The sequence below is a fragment of the Apteryx mantelli genome, chromosome 3 (assembly GCF_036417845.1).
Source record: "Apteryx mantelli isolate bAptMan1 chromosome 3, bAptMan1.hap1, whole genome shotgun sequence".
In the NCBI taxonomy this organism is placed as follows: domain Eukaryota; kingdom Metazoa; phylum Chordata; class Aves; order Apterygiformes; family Apterygidae; genus Apteryx; species Apteryx mantelli.
This window is the reverse complement of record NC_089980.1, coordinates 17067240-17091455: the sequence shown is the minus strand read 5'-3', so window position 1 is coordinate 17091455 and position 24216 is coordinate 17067240. Positions and strand designations below refer to the sequence as shown.

General features: G+C 40.4%; 1 long non-coding RNA gene across 2 annotated transcripts in view; it reads right to left on the bottom strand.

The window, feature by feature from the left end:
- LOC136991546 (uncharacterized) overlaps nucleotides 1-24216 on the bottom strand; it is a 427115-nt gene that overhangs the window by 165319 nt on the left and 237580 nt on the right. For both annotated transcript variants that reach the window (XR_010883648.1, XR_010883647.1), the window contains exon 4: nucleotides 10073-10161. This is a non-coding gene — a long non-coding RNA (uncharacterized lncRNA). The remainder of the gene's footprint in view (nucleotides 1-10072; nucleotides 10162-24216) is intronic.

The following is a 24216-nucleotide window of genomic DNA, read 5'->3' as shown; positions in this document are numbered from 1 at the left end:
TAATTAAAAAAAAAAGAGAGAGAGAAACCTTTAAAGGGTAAATTGTCTCATATTTTAAATTGAATGAATACAAAAAAATGACCTGAGGATAGCAGATTACTGCTCAGAGGCTTTCAGATGCTAGACTTATGAGACAGCCACTATTAGCACATTCAGATTAATAGTTCAACAGTAATTGGAATATTAAACAGTATGTGTCATTTTGATTTTGTAAAATATGCATCTGAGTATTTTACTTAATATCTGGGTTGATCTAAGAGATATGTAAGTAGACTGGATACCGCAATGCTCAAAATAGTAACTTTTTTTTTTAATTTGCATGTTGATGTTCTACACGCCTAAATCAAACCCGATGCAATGACTGTATGATTCAATACACAATACCAATTCAAACTCCCAGCAGTGAACCCCTCCCATTTTGTAAGCCACTGCATTACACCAACTTTACAGATAACTCTATAGTGAATCAGTCCTATGGTTTCCAATTCTACCATCACAGTTATGCGTGCAAATCTGCACTAATTCACTGCAAATAACCTCACTGTTGTGTTTCACCAGTCACATAGATCAGAGTCTCTCCAAATATTACTGAGCCCAATTCTCCACTCCGCTCTATTATTTTCATCTCAACATCATTCTTTTTAAACCCCTGTAACAATGGCTTAATGGAGTAAAAGAAAACCACAACAATATATAAACTACAATAATACATGATGGGTAGCAAGTAAGCCACATTTTCAGCCCCTAAGAGACTCCTGCTTCAAGGCAAATCTGTATCTTATTGCAAGCCAGGTTCTGAATAAATATATGATCTTATCGGGAAGTCACCACATCACTTATCATATGCGCATGTACACACACACACATCCCCTTCGGAGCAGCCGACAGTATGCTCAGAGGAGACCGAGACTGGCACAGCAGAAGGGCTGCAAATCCAGCTTGAAAGTGCACTGGCAATTCTGCAAGTGGAAGCTTGCACATCACCTGCTCACATTGTACTTAGCCCTAGGAAACGCAGTTTATCTTTCACATTATATGTGCCAAAATCATCAACAGCTTTAAAACAGAGAAAGAGAGACATAGATCATATTTTTAACTGTTCCCATTATGTATAATAAAAGAAAAATTAGAATGCATAATTCACTATCAGAACTCACTGCTCTTCTGCCACTGTGTGGAGCAAGGCTTGCTCAACACCTCAGTACCTTTTAAAGTCTGAGCCTGTTAAATGAGCAATCCCAGTCGAAATGAAATGAGTAGTCGGGCTTGCTCATCCTGCATCATGCAGCGCACGGATCTGTTCTACTTTTGCTCAGCATGCAGCTCTCCCAGTTTCTACTGCAGTCTTGTGCAAAGATCAAAGGCAGAATAAAATTGACTGGTTTGATACTCTACCAGTGTCAAAGGCAACTGGCATAATCCTGAGATCCTGAACACTAGCTGCTCCCATTGCTTGAAATCAGGCTCTGAATGATCAGAAAAATGGCAGGGGGAGAAGGCTGAGAATTTTAACAACTTTTCATCATAAAGCTGTGGACTAGTCAGGCCTTTCTTATGGAGACACTGATTTGACCATTCCAGAAGCGGGGTTGAGGGGGTACTATGTGTGTATGTATCAAGTGAGAAGGAGATAGGTTTAATTAATCTTAAACGTCTTTGCAATTCAAGAATTGTAGTCCTGGATCAGTTCCTGTACTAACATGATTAGCAAATATTGACTTTTGAGTACAATAATAATGTGTCATCTGAAACCCTTGATAAGTAACTTAAGTACTTCCTTAGCTTGCATCTTATTAAATTAGATGAGGTATGGTTGAGACACATTACACAAAGCCATTGAAATGGGAAATCAGACCTAAAGGTTTTAGCATTGATTAAAGACAGTCAAAAGTTACAATAAAGATGAAACTCTGTGGCCCATATTCTGATCTCCCATCCATCGCTGTAAGTATAGATTGCTTCACTCCAGGATTTATACTGATGCTAGTGAGCTACTAATGCCAGTCAGAGTCTGGTGATTTTTTTCAGTATTTGTTAACATGGACGTCTTTTCTTTGAAGTTCTTTGGGGTGGGGTGAAGTCACTTTTTTCCATTTTTGCAATACCATAATTCTCATAGCTGTAACAGGGGTAAACATTCACTATTTGTGACTTTCTGACATGCAATCCATCATGTGATTATGTACAATGACCATATAACGTTAGTTTTATGGAAGGTTAACTGACATAGGTTTAGAGCTTTTGAAGTTAATATAGGGGAGAAAGAGAAACGTGTCACACTTGTGTGCCTGTGAATATGGTAAGTATAACATACTCAAATCTGTTCATAAGGTTTAGCTTAAAAATGTGTACAGCAAGTCAACCAAGAAAGGAGTTAAAAGATGTGATACTCCTCAGATGCAACCTGACAAATCTTACTTTATTGATTAGTTTTCAAAGGCAGTGCAGTGAGAGCACTACACTTACAATAGACTTTGGAATGAGTGGTGGGGGGGAGAAAAAAGCTCCAAATGTCATCAAAGCAAATGGTCTGTGAATGTTGCTTCAAAGCTAGTCATTAGTTGCCAGGGTATTTTGCCACAAAGCTTGTAAAGAGGTTTTCCTGGAGGGGAAGGTATGACAAAATGCACTTCTTGGCAAGATGACTTCTGCTTAAATAGCAGGACACATTAATTCTTGCTTGATACATAAAATTAATTAGAGGATTAACATCCTTTATGAAATTTTGCCAGAGATTTTTTCCTTTTTACCAGGAATAGACCCCAGGCCTTTTCTGTACTCTAATGAAATTGCAAATTGACTTGTGTTCAAATGATGCTTGACTAAAATGAATAATTAAAAATGTATTGCTAACAATGAGATGGGTCAGCTGATTTTTTCAAGGATTAATTAGTTTCAAGAACCATCTTTCTTATGTAACACAGCAAAGGCCAACACCAGAACACCTTTTTTTTCATGCAGTAGTTCCCCTTGAAGTCAATGGACCCATTCTGCTCCCAATTATCCAAGGTTTTATTCCATATTCAGTCTGTTGAGAGTGGGTTTTACTCTACAGCAACTCAGAGAGGAATTACGCCTAAAGGCATCGAGCTGTTATTCTATCTAAAATTCAGCAAGCCCAATTCTCTTTTTTATTTGGGCCTGATCCAAAACCAAACTGAACTGGTGTGAGTCTCCTGTTTATCTTCTTTACGCTTTGCATCAAGGCCACAAATGTGCACTACTGTAAATCCCAAAGACCTCAACAGAAACACACGATTTTACATCAGCGCGAGACCTCTGTGACTGAGAAGGGAATCAGGATCAAGATTTTCCATAAGTCAACAAGCGGATAAATAGAGAAAGACTAAGAGACAGAAAGAGAACAGGGAAGCCTCTATGTGCGTGCGTGTATGTGTACCTGCTTGCTCATACAACATGTTGGGATTTGGCATTGTCCAACATGAATAAGGAGGCTGAGAATCTAGGAAAAATGACTTAACATAAAATTTTCAGAAGCACGTTAGGAATCTAATTGTCAGATTTTTCAGAAGTTTTAAGTACTTAACTTCCAAAAGCACCTATGTAGTTACTAAGTTTCCATTTTCGCAGGTGCCTTGAAAAATCCATCTGAATGCCTATCCTTTTCTTTGCATGACTTTGAAAATTGGCTCCAAGTCCCATTTTCAAAAGTGACTTGCATACCGAGGCATCCAACTCTGGCTGGATGCCATGCAAAGCAACATTTGTGAGTTAGTGCAAAGAGCTGGAAAAAGTGCCCCACTAATGTGATTCTGTACCTTTTAGTATTTTAGTCAGTTCATTTAGGACTGATTTGGGTATATTTGCACAGCGCTGCCCTACGCTGTGTACAAATTTGCTTGGGTACTTTGAAAACTTAACCTGTAACTTTGCATAAGGTGACATTTACAGAGGCATAAAGGTGCAAAGGGAGCTGGTGATTAGAGTCGAGGACTCAACTGGTAACTTGGCTGCTGAAAATTTCTTATATAGATCCTTTGCTTTTAAAATATGAAATGTATGAGTTACTTCCCTAATGCGCTCCAATAAGCATGCTTCACTTTTTAAATTCCTTAATCACCTCATGTGTTTGTAAAAGGTCCCTTCCTGCAATGAGAATTTTAAAAAAGGAAACCTAACATTCAATTCCAGTGTTTTCTCAAAACGCTTTCTAATTCTCAAAACGCTTACTTCTACTGTGCATGTTTCTGAGTTCCTGTCTCCAATGGATTTTTCAGATGTGTTTTATGTTGTGTTATGATGTTTCTAATTTGGGTGATGAAAGGTAAAAAGATACGCCTGTATGAAATTACCCAGTGGCTCTTGTGAACTAACATCATATCTTATTGAGTATGATCACTCTGTCATTTGCTTTGGCTACAGCAAAGGTTTCAGATGCAGTAGGAATAAATTGGGATCCCCAGAGCCTACTGTAGAATTTGAAGGGGGGCAAAAAGACATAGTTTCGTTGCTTAAGACTTGCTAGTCCTGTTTAAAGAGACGATGCTCTGGAAAATGTTGTTTTTCTTGGGCTGCCCTTTAGTGAGATCTCACTGCTGGCATTGTGCAGAGTCAGCTTAAAAGGTGTATTTAGCATTGAGGGATTTGGTAAATACTGCTTTATTGTGCTTCATACTCCCCACAGGGCATTCTGAAGAGATGAATAATAAGTGTGAACAGGAAGAGCAAGTTTCCAGTCCTGTCAAATTAATTAGACCAGTGTAGAATGAAGAGAGGTTTGCCGTTAGGTAGGCTGAAAACATGCAAAGGGAATCACTCAGGCATATACAAAAATGTTACCCCACTTCTAGTATTATTATTTCCTTTTGAATCAGATATAAAATGTAGCTACATTTTACTACCCACAACAAAACAACTCTCAAATGCTGGGCACATAAATAAAATAAGCTGCATATGCAGAGCTATCCCCCTGCTGCGGCAAAAGCAAAACTTACCAAGTAGTGACGCTGCCCTTATAGCTGCTGTTTGAGAAGCCTTTCCTTACGGTTTTAAGGGAATTAACAACACACAAGTTTAATGTCATGTAATTCTGTAAATACATTTTAGAGCTTGACTCAGCTCCCGGCTATAAAACAGTCCCTCTGATTTGCCAGTCTTTTTTTTCCCCCATAATTTTGAGACTTTCATTTTTCCTTAGAGAAGCCCAAAAAAGTCATTCCTAGTGTCATACTTGGGCTCTAGTTTGTGTCTTTTCCTACGTCTTTTCAGAGAGTCATCAACATAGGAGGTAAAAAAGTGTCTGATCCAAATCCCACTTGAGTCAGTGGAAAAGATTCCTGCTGAATGAAGTGAGGGCTGGATAGGATCAGTAGACCCTATTTTTTCATTCCCTGCCTAGACAGGAGTGATATCTACTGTGCATTTCCAAGCTCTGGTATGGAGTGACTCAAGCTCTGAGGCTACTGCTTCTCTTGAAAACAATTCCCCAGTCTAAACAGATCATCGGATAAAAAAAATTATTTCCCCGCTATCACAACCCACACTCTTTACTAAGTTTCCTTGGAAAGCCTTCATTTTTATTCTCCTTCAGTTGTGTTTTCACATTTCAAGTGATAATTAGGGATCTAACATATTCTTTCTGCACTTTGCATTTCACTCAGTTGTACGTATGTAGCTGTTTTCCTACCTCCTTCTAACTAAATTCTTCCAATTTTTTCAGTATTTTACTGCTCTTCTGTGACTTCAATACATAAACCTTATTTCTCTCACTTGCCTTCATATGGTATACAGAGATGTGAACTGCTTTATCACTACGTAACATAGCACCTATCAGACAAGAATATTTGTATGGGCTTCATTTCATCCTTGGAGCTAGTCATCCTCGTCTACCTTTAGATGATGGGAAGAAAAAAGGCAGTTCTAGGGCATAATTTATATAATCCTAAAGCAGAGGTTTAAAACAGGTCAGACTCTATCCTAGGAGTGCCTATTTCTCTACTAAGAGACTTTAAAGGGACTCTAAAATGACTTCTGTGGCTGTAAAGACTATCCTGTAGACACCTCAGGTTACATGATGTGAATCACACCCTTGGAAATGTATGACTGGAAACAGTTGGTCAAAGTGGCTTTGCAGGGGAAGAAGTGCCATGTCTAACAATTAAACTGTTCTGAAAAAACTGATTCAGGGAGGTGAACAAAAATTAAGCATTTTTATAACCCTAGAAGCTCCTGTTCTGAAAGTTTTAGAATGAAAAGTTGTGGTGGTTGCCATTGTGTGTTGAAAAGTGCTCCAACTAAAATGTATCAGATTTCCAAAATGAATTAACAAAAAAATTATGCTGAAACATGAATGAAATGTTTCACTGTCTCCTGCAATTCAATGTTCAGTTTAGCCTTAGGTTTCTTTTTCTAATTTTGGTTCATAGGGAATTTCAAACTTATTATGTTCAGCCTGCTTCAGAACAAAATCATACTTTACATTCGGGATTTCCAGTTAAATTGAGATAAAACAGTTAGCTGCTGTTCCATTCTGTTCTTCACACTCAGCCATCCTCAGTCCGTATTCCTGTTTTTCTCTTTTATTCTAAATAGAATATGGTAATACGCTCTTTCAGTTTTGCTTAAGTTGTCCTCTCTCTCTGAAGCTGCCATTTAGATGGCACTAGTGGCCTCTGATAAGCTCAGCTTGTTCTCCAGCTCTCTATCTAATGTACTTGACTCCATGGGTGTGGGAAGGAACATGGAAGGTAAGGGAGAGAATCTGATCCTTAGATTTTTTGGCTCAAAATTCATCCGATGTAAGTCACTATTGCTCTGCTGACTGCTTTGATAATGTCTATTGCTTTGTGTTTCTGAAGAGCTCAGATCTCACCGTGTGACATGCTGCATATAGTCAAGGACAATGCCACTGAATGCTTTCCCTTTTTTGGGGTGGATGCGGTTGGAGGGTTTCAAAAATACCAGCTCATTGAAGGCAAAACATTGTGAAGAGGTGCTTCAAAATCAGTGGCACTCCTGCAAGTGGGCTGTGTTACCACTGATTTCTTTTCAGCTCCCTTCACTCAATTTTTGGCAACTGATCTACAGTAGCCAAGGAACTCATGCTCTAGGATCTACAGAGGCAAGATGGTCCACAAAGAGAATAGTTTCGGTGCGGGGGACAGTAAGAAGTTTGCAGCCTGAGACTTAGAGGCAGACGCTCCCTTCTCTTTTGTAGAGAATTTCAACATGCTTTGGTTTTCATTCCAAATTGGAAGGAACACACATTTTAAAATTGCAAAACCCTCCATAAAACTGAACGATCCTTCTCCCCACAGCTCCATCTGAAACAGATGGAAATTTCTTTAGTGAAGTGACCACTTAATTAAAAGTATGTGATACCAAATTAATACCCTTTCAGCAGGTATTGGGAGGACAACTGAAGGCTGTCCAACCTTCTCCAGGTGTCCAAGACAACTATTTATTCCTTTTTTTAAGGTACCTGGCAGCTGGTAAGTAATTTAAACAATGCTTGTCAGCTCCCAAATAGAAAAAATAAATGAACACAAAAGAGCAAGACTTCAATTAAAGTTCATCATGTAAAACAGGCCTCATGCCTTCCCTGACCACAGAGATTAGCTTTTGTGTCTGGAATTGCATTTCATAAGCCTCCTCCCTCGACATGGAACATCTGCTCCCTTTAGGACTATTGTTTTACACCCATAAATAAAACATAAAATTACATTTTTGTCACTCTTCAGGCCAGATCTTCAGCTGGCATAAATCAATGGCAAGCAGTCAACCTCAGCAGAGCTCTGCTGACTTAAACCAAATGAGGATCTGGCCCTCGACGCTTTGGTGCTGAAGAAAATAATGGGTCTGGGCAGAGCGTGTGGGACATTGTTTATCAGAGAATGTGTGTGAAACTACGTGGAGCAAGTAACCATAAAGCATGATTGAGCTCTCCAGCATATTTTAACACTTTTTTCAGTGTTTACTGAAACCTTTTAGGTAGTGCAGTCTTCTCAGATATCATTTTATGTTTGAAAAGCTTTCTAATTCATAATGAAAAGTTATGCACCGCTCCAATGAACCTCTAGCTTCAATTACTTGCTGTGCAAATGGTTGGCCTGCATTTTGACCAATGTTTATGGTGTTTGGCAATTTTTCAGTAGCTACTTTACCCTGATATGATTAATTCCTTGCATAATATGAGGTTTTGCATGTGTGGAGCTGAAATAATCCTACTAGGCAGAAGAGAAATAAAAGAGCTTGTGTGTTTCAGCTTTAAAAACATTTGAAACATAACATCACAATTTTAAGTGTGCCAATGATAATACAAGTTAGCCATGGATGAAGACAACCACAAGAGACATGAAGTTCCTGATGGGACTCAGCAGCATGAAAGTCATTACTTGGCTTGTAAGGTCAGCGCACTAGATCATAACTGGGCAGCCCAAAAAGCAGGAAAGCAAGACAAGCCTGGAGCCCACCATACGTGACTGCATCAGTGGAAGCAAAAATGACTGCCGGTATCCGTTTTCTTCCTTGAATGCCAAATTCTTTTCTAAATGCTAGTCTCCCTTTGCACCAGAAGTGTTAACATGTATTAACTACCCTGAAATAAATGGAGGTAGAGCTTGAACAAACAAAACTTCATTTAAAAATATGTTTAGCTTTAAGCACCTGAGAAATCTCACTGATGTCAGAAAGACGACCAGCAGGCTAGAAAGTTAGGTCTGTGCTTTAGGTTCTCTATTGGACCAGGTACCTAATCAGACTTTACAGTGAGTGACTGGATAGCAACACCTGGAAACATGCAAGCCTAAAAAGACAGATAATGCTGACAGCTTGTCCAAGGATTTGAAGGAAAAAGCACCTATAGCATTCTAAAAGCTGAAAGACATGTCCACGTGAGCTGGCACCCAATTCTCTTTGGGCTGTGAAAAATTAGCAATATTGAACATTATTACCCATAGTCTACCCTGCTTCTGCAATACCCATAGACAAATCTTCTCTGCTTCAGTTCATCATTTAGTGTCTTAATGCAAGCACATCTTCTTCAGTGATTTAAGCTAAAGTATTGTACTGTAAACTCAAGAGGCTCTAGGGCGGGCATGTGCTCCCACCTGCTGATTCAGAGATGGGGAAAGTAATTTTCAGCAGAAGTTGTGAAGCAGATCGCTGAAGGTGGTAACCTCTTAAACCATCTCAGTAAGAAGCCCTTAGCGGCCTTCAAAATCCCAACCTCCATATTTTTGCTTAATACAATCACACACTTGTCACCTTATTAGAAGGTACATCTACACTGCAAATTGCAGCATAGCGAAGAGGCACTCAGACAAGCTATAAATGAGCCAGCCATAAATGAGCCTGCTTTCCGGCACGGTAAATTAGCCCATATGGAGCTAACACTGCCAAAAAGCAGGGTAAATAAGCCTTCGCAGTGTCCTCTGCTGTCTCATCTAGACTGCGACCAGTATGCACGATGGTTCATTTACAGCTAGCTTGGGTATTTCTGCATTGTCATACGGACATACCCAGAGTAGTAGTATTGTTATTGTTGCTGTAACGTCAATGAGAACACAAGAACTGAGCCTAACGGGGTTTAGTTACTTTTTACCTTTGCCTTTTAGCTCAGTAGAGATGGGCTGATTCTGATGTGACAGCACTGCAGCATGACTTCACTGAATTCAGTGCAGTCATTTCTGCTTACATGAATGTATGTAAAAGATGAGACTGTCATCTTCGATGATAACAAAAACTGAGGCATCCTGAACCCCCCCAAATTACCTTTTGTCCAGAAAGATACACCTCAGAGAAACATTTCATGCTGAGACTTTGGGGCAGGGGGGTGCTGTTTAATTTTTTTTTTTTTTTTTTTTAAGCCAGCCTTTTATAACACTTACTGATTAAAATAAAGGAAACAGGTGAGTGAGATATGTGGGATTAATTGGTCTGATCTGGGTAATTCAAATCAGTTTGGTCCTTCATGTTCTAAAAGACCTAATCTAGAGTAGCATTACTTAGATTAAAACATTCTTTTTTAATGTCTAATGACTTATTTTTCATCAATCTCAAACACTGAATGATTTTGGATGAAAAAAAAATAAGAAACATGTTAGAGATTTACCTGAATCAGCTGAATTCAAAAGGAGTCCTGGGTATGTGAAGTAACTGCTATCCCTAAAATCTGGAGGGATGTAGAACATCATCAGGCACCTATACAGGCAAAAGAAATGGAAAACTGAGCTAAGATCAATGCCTTATCTATACTTAAAACTTTTAACTACACTGACGGGTAGAAAACTCCTCAATATAGACACACTTCCACTACTGGGAAAGTGCTTAAGACAGGATGGTTTATTTCAGTTAGGTGAAATAAAATAAGCCACGCTAATAAAAGGTGCACCAGGTTATCTGCATCTGACAATTAGGACTTATATCGGCACAGCTATCTGGCAAAAACACCACACTCAATTTAATATACATATGCCAGCAAGACTTCTAACACCAGCTCTGAATATATCATATTAACAGAATTCTATAGGTTTCAGAGATTTATTTCACCCAATAGTGCATGATTTTACAACCAGGTAGTGCAATACATTAAATATGCTTCAAATCACTCAGTTTGACTTATGTGATCTTCATCAGAATCATGAAGGGTGGAGAAGACAACTTTAAAATGTCTGAGTCCTTTCTAGTTTCTCTTTTTGTGTTCTGCCTTGTCTGGACTTTGCAGCAAAATTGGGTAGAGCAATCAAGGTGTGATGAAATCTCCCTGAAAATGTGAATGCAACCCTTTCTTTTTCTGTATTTACTTACAGATCAGTGTACCCCTGAAGAACTATAAACAGCTGAGAGCAAAAAATAAAGGGACCTCAGAAAAGTTTTATGCCCTCCAAACTATAAATGTCAGGTGGCAATACTAGGCAGTTTATTTTTCTGTAGAAATATATAATTTTTTTTTCCATGAAAATATTTTCTCTGAAAAAAAAGCCAGCTCGTCACTGGCAATTTTATGAAATAAGCATAAATTTGCAGTAGGTACTGATGAATGTCTTTAATAAGTTGAGTTGACCATTTTTTTTCTCCTGTCCAAAAGAAAATAATGCGTGTATTAAAAAGTGCTCGCATTTTTAGGCCTTATTTTTTTTTTTTTAATGACAGAGAAGTAATAAAAAGGAGTAGGCAGCAGTGACGGGCCAAATTCCAGAGATCTCTCCGAGATCTCTCTCAGCTCTGCTGCCTTTGGCATAGTGGCAAAGAACCACAATGGGCTGGGTAACTTCAGGGACAGCATTTACCAAATCAAGCGTTACACCACTGCCCAGGTGAGGACCGACTTACGATTTGAAGTGATGGTGATGAGCACGCATTCAGGGCTGGGGGCCAAGGAGCACATGCAACATTTTCCGAAGGCGGGATTCCTCACTACTGTGCTTTCCCTCCCCAATTAAGGGTTGAAACGAGCCACTGGAATCTACTGTATATCCTGGGGAAATGAACGCCCTGGCTTCTTTCCAACTCATATTTCTCTCTTTCTACAGCAAACAAACAATAGGCCAAGTGGGATGTTGTATGTAGCCTTGGAAAAAAAGTGAAGTATTGATAAACTGAGATTAATTTTTACAAAAATGTTTATATCAAGTGCATATGCTTTGCCTCTTGGCCATTATGGAAATGTCAGGGGTTTAATTGGCAGCTGTGAATAGCAGCACCTGCAAACAGCTCAGGGCTTGTTCCTGTGGTCTGGCAACATTCTTACTTTATGCTTTAAATAAAGGCTTACTCACTGAGACAGAAATAACTGACAGTGGATGATTGATGATTGCCCATCACGCAATGGCTGACATCTACCATTCACTGAATCCATTTACAATTTCACTTCCAGATTTCATTAACAGGGCCATGACATCTAGGAACAGGATTGATACAGATGGCAGCTCAGTTACAGAGTTCAGCTGATGCTGAGCGTATGTTAAACATGGAAAATAGATTACTATGAGCTCCAATCTATCTCATGTGGTACATTCTGGAAACCCTGTTTACTCCAGGTAACCTTTTATAGTTCTATTTATCCTGTCTAGTTTCAAACCAGATAGCAATTTTCCATAGTGGAGAATTTATACTGCCATTTGCAATGTGCGTTTATAAAATACTTACTTCCGTGAAATATTAAGACAAGATTTTGGCATTCTAAAGGTTCTCTTTTTGCTTAAGAAGGAAACAAAAAATGTGAGGACATAAAATCCATGATTTCCCTAATCACAGATATCCTCTTCTGAGCAAAACAAATGGCTCACTCCCCACCACACACCTGCATATGTCTCAAACCACAGTGGCTACAGAGCTCAAGCAAATAAAAAAGTTTCCAGTTAAGGGGCCAGTCTCACTTTGCTCAAAACTCCCCACGACCTCTGCCTGAGATGGGACACGGCGTCCTGCAAATCCTTGTTTTTATCTCTAGCTCATCGGGTTTGGCACAGGCTGTTCTTCGGGAAGGCTCAGGCTCAAAATGCAATTTTCCATTTTCATTAAGAAGTTGGGCCAAATATCAGATCTGAATTTTGTTTTCAAACCCCAGAAAGTCTGGAGAGGCTCAGATGCAGGATTTTCAATTGGTTCACTGTTAAAGGAAGAGCCACGGCTAAAACTCAGATCTACCTGCAGGCCTAGGGCTAAGGCCTGGAGCCCCTTTCTTTTGTATTTGTGTGGACATCAGCACAGGAACAGCGCAAAGTGGTGTTATTCACCCTACACAGCTATTGACTCTTCAAGGAGTGCCAAGAGATCTGAAGGGCCACTCCTCAAGTAGAACACTTTTCTGCATGAGTAAACAGTCATGGCCTAGTCATAACCACCTATTCCATGTAAGTAAACAATCGTAACCCAGCCTTAAAGGAGGAAAGAAAGAAAGAAAGAAGCCGTGTAAAAACCAGATACAACAACTCATCCACGTAAGTAAGGGTGTCACTTAACGGGGTTGATGCAACTGAATTGTACAGCTCAGCTGCTGAAGAAGTGCACTGTGCACACCTATTTTTCCCCACCATTATTAGATCTTGCAATAAACATCAGCTTTTGCTTTTCTAGCTCAGTTTGTGATGTTTACAGTGCCTTTTCATAGAGCACTCCCTGTGAACGCACCTGTTTTGGACAGATGCTGTAGCAAAGTCTAAAAGCAGATAGGTGACCAGTGGTGTTGGGGTGGTTCTCAGAAGTCTTAAGAGTTTCAAAGAGACGTTCTTAATTTTTTTTATCAGCCTGCGGCCGGCAGCAAGCTTTCAAAACTCCATAAACATGTGGGGAGCCCATTCCTCAGCTCCTATAATCTCCTTTTACTTCTCTGAAGTCAGTGTAACTTCACCCTCTCCCACCTTGCCATCAGTAGGGGCTTCTGAAACCTAATTTTGTTACTGTTGTTCACATCCTTACAACCACAATACAGTGCAGCAGAAACTGGTGTCAATGCAGTTCTTTACCAGGTGCAGAGATAACGGGTTTCCAAACTAATATTGTAATGGCTTTCCAAAACCAGCTCTGTTTCATCTCAAACTTGCTGAGCCAAATCCATTCCTTCCATTTTGCAACCAGCTTCATATATTTAAGTCACTACTTCAAATGTCATATATAATTTAATGCAGTCCTTCTTGTAAAAATTCAGTGATTCTTTTATTATGATTGTTTAAAGAAATTAAAGATGATCACATAGACACTCTAGAATTAACACTGTGCAAGTACTTAAACAGAAGTTACAGCTAAGTCTTTTCTCCTTTCTATGTGAAATTTGGAAGATCTACTCCAGAAAAAAAAAGTCCAGTTTAACTCAAAGCCATTTTCAAAAACTGAAATTGTGAAAAGCCTCCATTTCTACCTCATTTTAAAAACTGCGAAGCTCTCTGTAAAGAAAACACCCTTCTTTTTGTGTACCTTCTCTTATGTGTAATTATTGATGGTGATAGATGACAGTACAGAAGTTTTGTAGGAAATTGCCCTGAAGTTGCAAAAAGTTGCTGTAATCTGGTGAAATATCCCCCAAAAAGCACACTAAGGAGCTACTTCAGCATGGCGCTGAGCTGAATGTTCAATGCCACCTTCCTGCAGCAAACTCTGGAAGCACCACTTTAAAGTAAAGCATGTGCCCTGGTGCTTTATTCAGCAGGGGCCCAAAAACGTCACAGTTGCACCCCAAAGTCATCAAGAATAGGATTCCACTCCAAATTTGGATGTTCAAATGCAAGCATCCAACCTTGAGCTAGTTATCTGGGCTTTCTCAATAATAAGTGGACAGAAATAAGCACTCCCAGGGTGTGATTCACCTCCTCTTATGGTAGATGTCGAAAACAGGTCAAATCGGTTGTGTTCTGGAAGTGCCTGTTTTCCACCATTGACTAGATATAATTTTTGTCTGACTGGCTTAGACATAGACATCTTCTTCAGTGGCAGCTAAAATGATGTGAGCTGCATCCCATCCATAATAAAACAAATACAATCTGTAAAGGAGGAACTTTACTCATGCTCCAGGAGGGGAGGTGTTACATGCTTACAGATCTTTTTTTTTTTCCTGTATGATCCTACTTCATCAGTTTTCAGGTAGGAGAGAGAAGAAACAGGAGAATAAATGCATTAAAATGTATTGGGAGGATTCCTGTTTCTGCCTTGTAGTTACATGCTGAACAAAGCCTGGGGATGCCGCAGCGTGGTCTACAATGACTGAGAAAGATATGTCCAGCCAGAAAAAGATGAACTTGCAGGTGGAAGTGGAAGAAGTACTGCCCAAGTCCTGCCGTTGAATAGGACACGTTGCCTTTAATGTGCTTCACAGCTTTGACACGCACCAGCCCTGAAGGTAGCAAGAGCTAACGTGCTGGCTTTGCACCGAAGCAGACTGGGGAGCACGTACTCCTGTGCTGCTCATGGAGCTCCTGAGAACAATAATCTCTGGGACATGATGGATGAAGAACAGCTTGTGATAGTAATATTTGCTACGACTGTAAATAGCTCCCTGAAAGAATGTCTTACCATAGCGTTAGGTATTTTGGTTTTGTGGCTCTGGTGTATTCTTGTCCCCAAATGTCCCTTATGCCCCTAGGATATTGGGCAGAGAGACAGATGCATCTACGAGCAGATATCAAGGACTCAAGTCATACCTTTAATTATTACCTACTTTGAATTTCCCTCCAGAGGCATCAACTTTCCTACACTGAATATATGCTAGCCAGAGGAAATTTTTGTGCTTAAAATTAAGTCCCTAAATCTATGCATGTGAATTTGGGACAAACACACTCCCCAGGGCTACCTCTGAAGATAAAATCTTCAGTGTTTTTGATACACTCAGAACCTGCAAAAATGGGCACCATGGTGAAGTTTGTTTTTTTAAAAAAAGCCTTATTTTCCACAGATATGAATGACGTAATAAATTAAAGCTGTATTCAACGGCAAGCACGTAAAAGGAATGTTCAACAAACTGCTTTTTGGCTATACACCATGCATCTGGTGCTCTCAATTAGGCATGGACTCTGTGTAAAAGCAGTATATGATTACGTAATAAAAGATCAAATCAAAATGTGTATTGTGGAAGGGAGAAGGGTAATGGTTACGCAGGCCACACTGCCACACTCGCTGCGCTGCCCCCTGATTTCTGAGCTCTTCATTTTGCAACCAGAACATTCCTTTAGCATAATGGGGAATCTGGCATGAAGTCCTACACAATATGTTTCTTTATGATTACCTTGCAAAATATAAATGCTACATTTCCAGAGCCAAAGAGCACCTATAATTTCCATTGAAGTCAGTAGAAGTTTTGGGTAATTATTTTAAGTCCCAGACAGTAGGGTGTTTTTTTTCCCCCATTTTAATTGTTCCAGAATTTCAATAACTACCTGAAAACACTATAAAATCGTATAAAATAAATGGCACTGTAAATTGTGCAAAAAACATATTAATAGGTATTGGCTAAGGTGCTACATTTCAGACAGTGTCTCCAGTTGAACCAAAAATTCCAGCTGGCAATTACAATCATTTTCAGCTCTGTCCCTTATTTTCCTTTAAATAATGATGCATCAATATATAGCATAATAAAACACAATGTGATCCAAGGTAACCCTGCAGAAATAAACATGTGCTTTGGATCAGATCCTTGTTATTATATGGATAGTGAATATTTGATCTGTATTTATTGCACTTGGACTGAAGTGCACAGACGAGTAAGTGTCCTCAGTTGGGCAGTTAGCAGATCTTTACTTATAATTTATAAATAAAGACTATGTTCCCACGAACAATGGCTCAGTGCAGCCTACTAACCGTCGTCATTGTGTCACTCCAATAAAATAACCCCCTTTCCTTTTCTGCATTGCTGTGGTTGAATTCTTAACAGGGTAACCCTGTCTCCTATCTCTAAGGCACATGGTGTAGCACTCAATTGTTATTTTGAAACGAAGGAGAAAATTGTTTTCTCAGATACTGGAAAATAGCAGGGATATGTCAACTCCATTTGGGATAGCCCAGGAAAACCCCCAGCTCTGCTGAGGGGAGGGGAAAAAAACAGAAGGGAAGGGAAGGGAAGGGAAGGGAAGGGAAGAGAAGGGAAGGGAAGGGAAGGGAGGAGAGGGAAGGGAGGAGAGGAGAGGAGAGGAGAGGAGAGGACAAGAGAAGAGAAGAGAAGAGAAGAGAAGAGAAGAGAAGAGAAGAGAAGAGAAAGAAGACGAGACGAGACGAGACGACATTTGTAGATATATGACTCAACCCCTTAAAATAAGGGAAATCTGCCCTAATTGAGAAACTTTTACCCTGGTTTGATTCCAGGATAACACTTTTCTTGAAAAGAAAGCAAGCCATTCCCCCCTCCTCCCATCCTGACTTCTGCTTACACAGGCTTATTGTGCAATTCATCCGTGCAGTTGATCCTCTTAGACTCTGAATCATGACATTTGCTTGGATCATTATGATAAAAAACCATTCATTTCTGGCAGTCTCTGTTTTCCATGCATAAGAGCAGACAACACAGTAACAAAAACACAGGTACAAGAGCAAAACACCAGCAAGTTCTTAAGGGCATGCACTGAAAAGGTGGGAGAGAGTGTCAGAAGTGAAAAGGGGCCACCAAACGGGTGTAAATAAAATTCTGCTGCAAGGCCATTTTTCACTGCCAAGAAGGTGTAAGGAGACCTCAGCATTAATGAGAATCAAGCCATGAGGCAGAGAAGACAGATGTTGGCTTATGGCCCGAAGGTAAATTAATGGCAGATAACGGAGTAGAACCTATGACCCACCTCATCAGCGTAACTCTACTTATTTTAATATGGCTATATACCCAGCGAATTTGACCCCAGTTTTTTTGGCTTCCCACCTCTGAGCTTTCTGCACATCTGTGCCTGCACTCAACTTTAAGAATGATCCTTCTGCATAAATTCATGCTGTGCAGAAATTAACATCCCTTCAGGTGAACTGAAGATAGCCTTGAATTTTGGAAAGGTGAGTTTATCAGGATTTTTTAAAATTACAGACAATTCATTCTCATCATCTGCTTACAGTCACATGCAGAAGAGTTTCATTTTTTTACTTTTTCTTAGGTAAGAGACAACTAAAACAAGTAATTAGCAAACATTACTGATAGAGAAGACACAAAATATATCACCTCTCCCACCTAAGGTATTTTGAGAACTTTCCCTATGCAGTACATCAACAAGAGACCTTGCCTCACAGTGCTTCTGCTTTAGTTACGAGTCTCAGCATCTGCACTGCAAACAACTATTTTTTTTTCCAGGGATTCATAATTCAAGTTTAACAGATTGCTCTAGGCTGACACATGGTTTCAACTTGGGAGTAAGCACTGCTTTTATAAATGGCTTTTTCTTTTCTTTTTAAATGGTGATTTCTTTTTGTTTTTGCTTGTAATATATGTAAAATGATTTGGGATGCTTTTTGCACTTGTATACAGTAACTCAAAAGCAGCTTTCATTGGAACGGTGGAATTTGGCAAGTGAACAGTCAATATTGCCCTCTAATTGCTTTTAGCATCTTTGCAAAAATAAAAACGTCATTTAAAATGGCTGAGATATTTCAATTTGAAAAGTAGCTACTGAACAGGCACAATAATGGCATGGATTTTTACTTTGCCTATGTAATGCATATATTCAGCATAATGTGATCCCTAAAATATACATCTCCAGATTAGGGCTGTACTGTTTTTTTTTTTTTTTAAGTTCAGTGACTGAAAGGGAAAAATAAAATCTGTTCAGGTTGATCCAAAATAATCTTCCTTCCTCCTCTCCCTCTCTTCCTCCATCAAAATCCAAAACATTTTCCTGTAAAGGTAATAGAAGGCTCCATCTGACCCAATACATAATGTAACATCTCCATTCTGGGGTCAAAAAAAAAAAAAGAGAGAAAAGATAAAAGAAAAAATACAGCCAGATTAAACACCCTGTTCAAAACAGGACAAGGATGTGATCATGTCCTTTCCCTTCCTGCCTATCACCCATACCACACTCAGCGTACACACTCCCCACAGTTTGCACCCCTCTTCCTTTACCAAACTTGAACACAAACTCTCTCGGGAATGCCTTAAATACTAGGCTATGAGGTTCCTCCGGTTGGGGGAGGAACTCAGCCCAGTGTCCGGCTATACAGTCTTCCTCACCGGTTTTCCTGTGGCCATTAGGAGTCCATCAGCTACAAAATTCTTTATTTCAAACAGGAACTTCTCGCGTTCGTTCCCAGGAGCTGGAGAGGGACCGCAGAGAGCACAACTATTAGGTGGGGAGAGCATATATACAACAGAGAGCAGAGGCGAGCACAGATACCCCCAGGTGGAGAGAAGGAGCTCTCCCACGGCCCACGTAACTGCTCTAACAGCAGGATAATAGGGAACGGGAAGAGCTACCTTCTTTCTCTGCCCATCTTTTGGGTGGCCTTGACAGAGCCCAGGTTTTTGTCAGCCCCCCTGCCAGCGGCAGGGGAATGCCTGTTTTGCAAGAGCTGCTGTGCTGTGTGGACTTCAGCGGTCGTACACATGACCACAGCTCAAATACCCGTAAGTGACTGTACCAGCAGAAACGTCTATCACAGCCCTCCCTATGGCGAGATGTGGCTTTGCTGGCCTCTGCTCTTGAGCCTGTCAAACTGCCCAGGTCAGCCCCCTCTCCCTGACATGAGATTAGTTTTAAAACTGCGAGGTTTATAAAAATACATCTTTGCTTATTTTCATTTGCCATCTATAAATCTATCAGGCGAGCCGGCACCATGCTTCTGTGCTTTTCTTCCATGTACATGAAGATCAAAGCTTTTTTCTTTTTTGTTTCTCTTTTTTTTTTCTTTTTTTTTTTGTACAAGAAGCTAGAGATGAGTCTATATTCATGTGACTCCAGGGCCTGAGGCTTTAGGAATCATCACAGGAATCTCACTAAACATCACGTGTTGACAGCGGCGCAAATAGCAAACATTCACTCGCCTCGCAAGACTGTATATTAATTCAAGACCATAAAGAACCACGACCGTGTTTCTCTAAAAGCTGCAGCAGCTCAGGGGCTGCCGGGCTGCGAAAGAGGTTTAAACAAACAGGCATTGTTCAGACTTCTCCGTGCTGGGGCTGGGGCGCTTCGGGGCTCCGACGGTCCTCTTCAGCCCACCCCCCTTGGCCGGAGGGATCCACCGCAATCGCTAGGAGGCTTTTAAAACGCAGCACTAAGTTACAATATACCATTCTAGGTCTTTTTGTGACAGGTAATCCTCAGCTTCATTTATCCAGATGGAGTTAATTTGGCTGAACTATGCTGGCCTGTGTTTAGGATTTTCAAATATAAATGGTACAAATGCAACTTTCTCTGGCAACAAAGTCGTCCTATGTTACGATTTTCACCATCTCTCCCCCACGCAAGCCTTAAAAGGAGCGCGTTCTTTCTACTGGGAGTCATTCTGTCATTAATCTACTACTTCTTTCAACAATAAAAGAAATATGGAAGGAGATTACCAGGATGGATGGTCTGGTGCAGACTACAGAACACTTCTTTTTAATAAGGATTTAAATTTGACAACAGTTAAACGTCTTGTGCCATCATGTTTCAGCTCTGTTATGTGGATTCTGGACCCCACTACCTACTTGGATGCGAGTGCACCGTTTTGATTTAAGGTGTCTCCCCAAGCTATCCGGAGGAACTGAAATTTCATACCCCACTCCGAAACTGCCTCGCTCGGCCTCCGCCGTGGCACTGGGTGGCGCAAACACCTCTCAGGAGCGGGGGCAGCTGCCGTTCACCGCCCCGCTGCGAGATCTGCCTGAGGCAGCTGGAAAAGGAGAAATTAAGGCCTGCAAAGCAAAACGGCTCCTCGCCTACCCGGGCGAGCGTCTGCACAGCGGGCTGCGGGTCTCCCCCGACTTGCAGTGCCCCTCCGGGTGCTGGCCACCACAGTTACCTGCTGAGTTACCCTGTCACGAGAGGAAAACAGGCCCAGCGGAGCCTATGGCTTCTTCCCCCAAAGCGACTGCTTCCCTTTTCCATTACCTAGCTTTAATTAAAAGGCTAATCGTAAGATTTACACAACGAATCCAACTGCAAGAGAAACGGGCCTAGTCCAGCAGTGTTTTCACAAGACCTGAAGCTGCAAAGTGGAAAACTCCTCTGGCTCTTTAAACTAAAACCAATACGACTTGTTTGCTTTCCATTCCTCCAAGTGCCAGTGCCTCAAACCTTAGGCAAATCGCTATTCTGAGGCAAGTTTCTTGATACCGGGACTACTATTCCTGCTGACTCCGAGATAGCGCACATCATGTTTTGGCTGGTGTGCTTATCTCTAAAGAAATCACTCTGGGTAGAGGGAAACTAAATGCAGATTTAAAAATAATAATCTCTTCCCTAGTGAGAAGCGTATGTGTTAATTTTCCTCTGCTAACTATCTGCCTAATACTGTTGATCAAATCTTTGATTAAAATAACATTAGCAGCTGAGCCTGTGTGACAGGCAAGCAACTGTGTGAATTTTGTTCAGACTGTTATAATAATTTGGATTTCTTAAGTGCTTTGTGATAGTACAGTACCCTGAAGAGCTAATATTTGTTCAATAAGGGCATGCAACGATTCTCTTATTTCCTGCCTCTCTTGCTCACATGAAGGGATTGCTAGGCACTAGGACATGTTTTTATTGTTTCTCAGCAATATTGAGGCAGTACCTAGAGTTTTCACATTTTCATTGTGTGCTTCATAAAGTAAAATTCTGCTCTTATTCAGAGAAAGTGATCACTGAATAGACAAAGGAAAAAACAGCGTAAGAAAAGGCTGACAAGGAAATAAATACTGTACTCCTTAAAAATGCTAAATTATCTTCCAAGTATTTATGATTGCAGTAATGTCTAGCAGCTATTACGCTAGGTGCTCTCTGTTCACAGGGTAACAGATAATCCCCGTTCTAAAGAATTTATAGCAGAAAAATAAGAAAGGAGAGAAAACAGAAACAGGAAATTATTTGCCCAGCTTGGCGGCAGAGCCAGGAATTCACCAGCTCACTCACAAGCCGATCACAAGCCAAGCTGCTAGGCCATACAGAGGAATTCACTGGCAACCGCAATATCTTGGTCTTGTTTCAGATACATAAAGGGAGATGGTGTCTGCACAGAACATTTCCACAGCCCTTATACAGAGATCTAAGAAGACAAATGACAGAAGGGAAAGAGCATGTAGGATTTTCTATCTCAAGCTGTAAGATTCACCGAGGACTGCATGGTACGAATGGAATTTGAAAGGGGACTTGAAAGGAAGGAGGGCCAGGGCTTTGCTGCTAAACTTGGAGAAGATAAAGTATGTGTGGGAGCTAATGGCAAAGCATCTTATCCTTAGGCCTGTATTTTCTCTTAGAGAGAAATGGCAGAGTGTTCACTGAGCCTTTCTCACTCTGCAGAATCCCTCATTCTTACCCTAAACGAGGAAGCGCTCCACTCGCAATGTGTTTTCTTCTGCAGAAATATATGTCTTTGACTTCTTTTCCTCCTCACTGACTTTGGTGAGAAGAGATTTGTTCAAGTAAAGAGCAAATAAAAGGATTCAAGGTCAGTGAAAGAGCAGTGCAAAAAGGTCAGTGAAAAACAATATGAACAGGCAAATCAGAAGCAGAGAACTGAACTTCTCTGCCAGCCTTTGTAAGTCATACTCTTCTCCCCTCAAACCTTGCTCTCAGGCCATGTCCAGTTTAAGCTCACAACCTCAGAAAGCTACTGGAGCTGAGTTTCCACAAAGTGGTTAGGCAGCTCTCTAAAAGTGACATCTCTCTAAGGTGCGTCAGACTGGGCATCCAAGCTTACTTTTGAATGTCTGGGCCCACACATACCATTTTGGATGGCTTCCTCAACTTCCCATAGAGCTTCCATCCCAACAATGCTCATTAGCACTGCTTTGGATGCAATGAGAAGCATTTCTCAGTCCAAAGATGGCCAGAGGGAAAACTACAGCCATGCAAACACCATTGGGGAAAACTGACCATGTTGGCCTAATGTCCCTCAGCAGCTGCTGTTGTCTCCTCATCCCAAGGAACTTCCACTTTATAATCATAACGCTGACTTGTACCACAGAATGCTTTAGATGTTTAAATATTACACAGTGCAGGTCTAGGTGGAGTCACATGAAAAGATACGGCCATGCCTACTGCTTTAAGAAGAAACTGGCTCAAAAAAAAAAAAAAAAAAAAGATTACAACCCTGGGGAAAAAAAAGAGAGAACAGCCTGTGAGGCTTTAACACAGCACAGACTTGTAGTATATCTACTATAAATTGATAATGTATACATACACACACACAGGCGTATAAATTCTTGCTGCTATATTCTGAGTTCTGTGATTCACTGTTGGGATAAACCTGAGCTGCCAACATTTGAAGATCTTAGAACAGAAGGATTCCAGGGCACCAATGCACAGGCGATACTGAGTCAATCTGTGTATCTGCAGTGGCCAAATGTCCAGATGTCCTGCACCCAGTCAGTACAGTTGTCTGCGCTGCCAGACAGATATCAGAAAATCCCAGACCTATGTCCAAAAAAGACAATAAGACAGCAGATAATGTGCAAAAGATGTGCCTTACCACTAAAAACAATAGAACCAGCAGGTATGAGATAATCCTTGAGTTCCTTGCCTGGAGGGGCAACTGAGCTATGAAAGTAAAATCCACATGGTTTCAGAAAGACTACCTGATTGAAAGCTGAAAAAGTATCTCAGAAACTCTCATATGAGCTGGATTCTGTTCCCAATGACTTTAGCAGGTAAGGGACTGAACAGATAAACCAGCTCTCTTTGGGCACACCCCTAAACCCATATCTACCATCACTGACATCTCTGAAAGTTGAGGTGATAATTAGAGCTTGAAGACAGAGCACAAAACAATGTCCTTCAAAAATATTCAGTCTATCTATCTGTCTTCTAGCTCATTTATTGTGCTTTTCATTATCAGTATTGACAGTGGGGGCTTAATTCCTTGAGCTGTTAGAGAAACTTGTTGTCTGCTGAAATTTAATGGCACTTGAGAGGTAACCAAGACCTCAGAGAAGATGAACTGTATTCTGCAGGAATGTTTCACCTTCTGCTTTTGAAGTCAGTGGTAATATTCCCGTTTTATGATTTTACAATTGTATGTCTTTGCTCACCGTAACAATGAGCAAAAACATTCCTCTAAATCCAACCCTTTTTAATTTCTGAAAGCTGTAACAAATGCAACATACCATGATCTAGTCCTGCATATATACTGAGTGCCTATGCCCCTGGGCATTCAGATGGATATCTTCTTCAGACATAAATATATATATACACAGACACACACATCACACACATGTATACATTTATAAATACATTTAGGCATAGGACTGCATTTATGATATAAAACTATTGCTTCCTTTTTTATACCCAGCTCATGAATAATTTGTGAAGACTGAGGTATTTTCTCCTGCATTGCAAGACTTAATTGTTTGGCTTCCTCATTTATCTTTGGCTCTGATTTGTAATTTATGCCTTTGCACAGCTTTCAGATATCTAACATCTCTTTTGTCCCTTGCTTCTAACATTTAATTCCTCTCCCACTGATTATTTATCTCTGTAATTTAAAGCTATATTATTTAATGCTACAAGCTATAAAGTGTTTTGGGATGCCATTTGTATGAAAGATGCTGCACAAAAGAGAATTGCATTGTACTGTGACTCCGAGTTCTTCGCATGTACAGTACATCCATTTCTACAGTCATAACATGACCATCCATTCCATATCAATACATTGTTTATTTTTTCAGGATATCAAACTGTA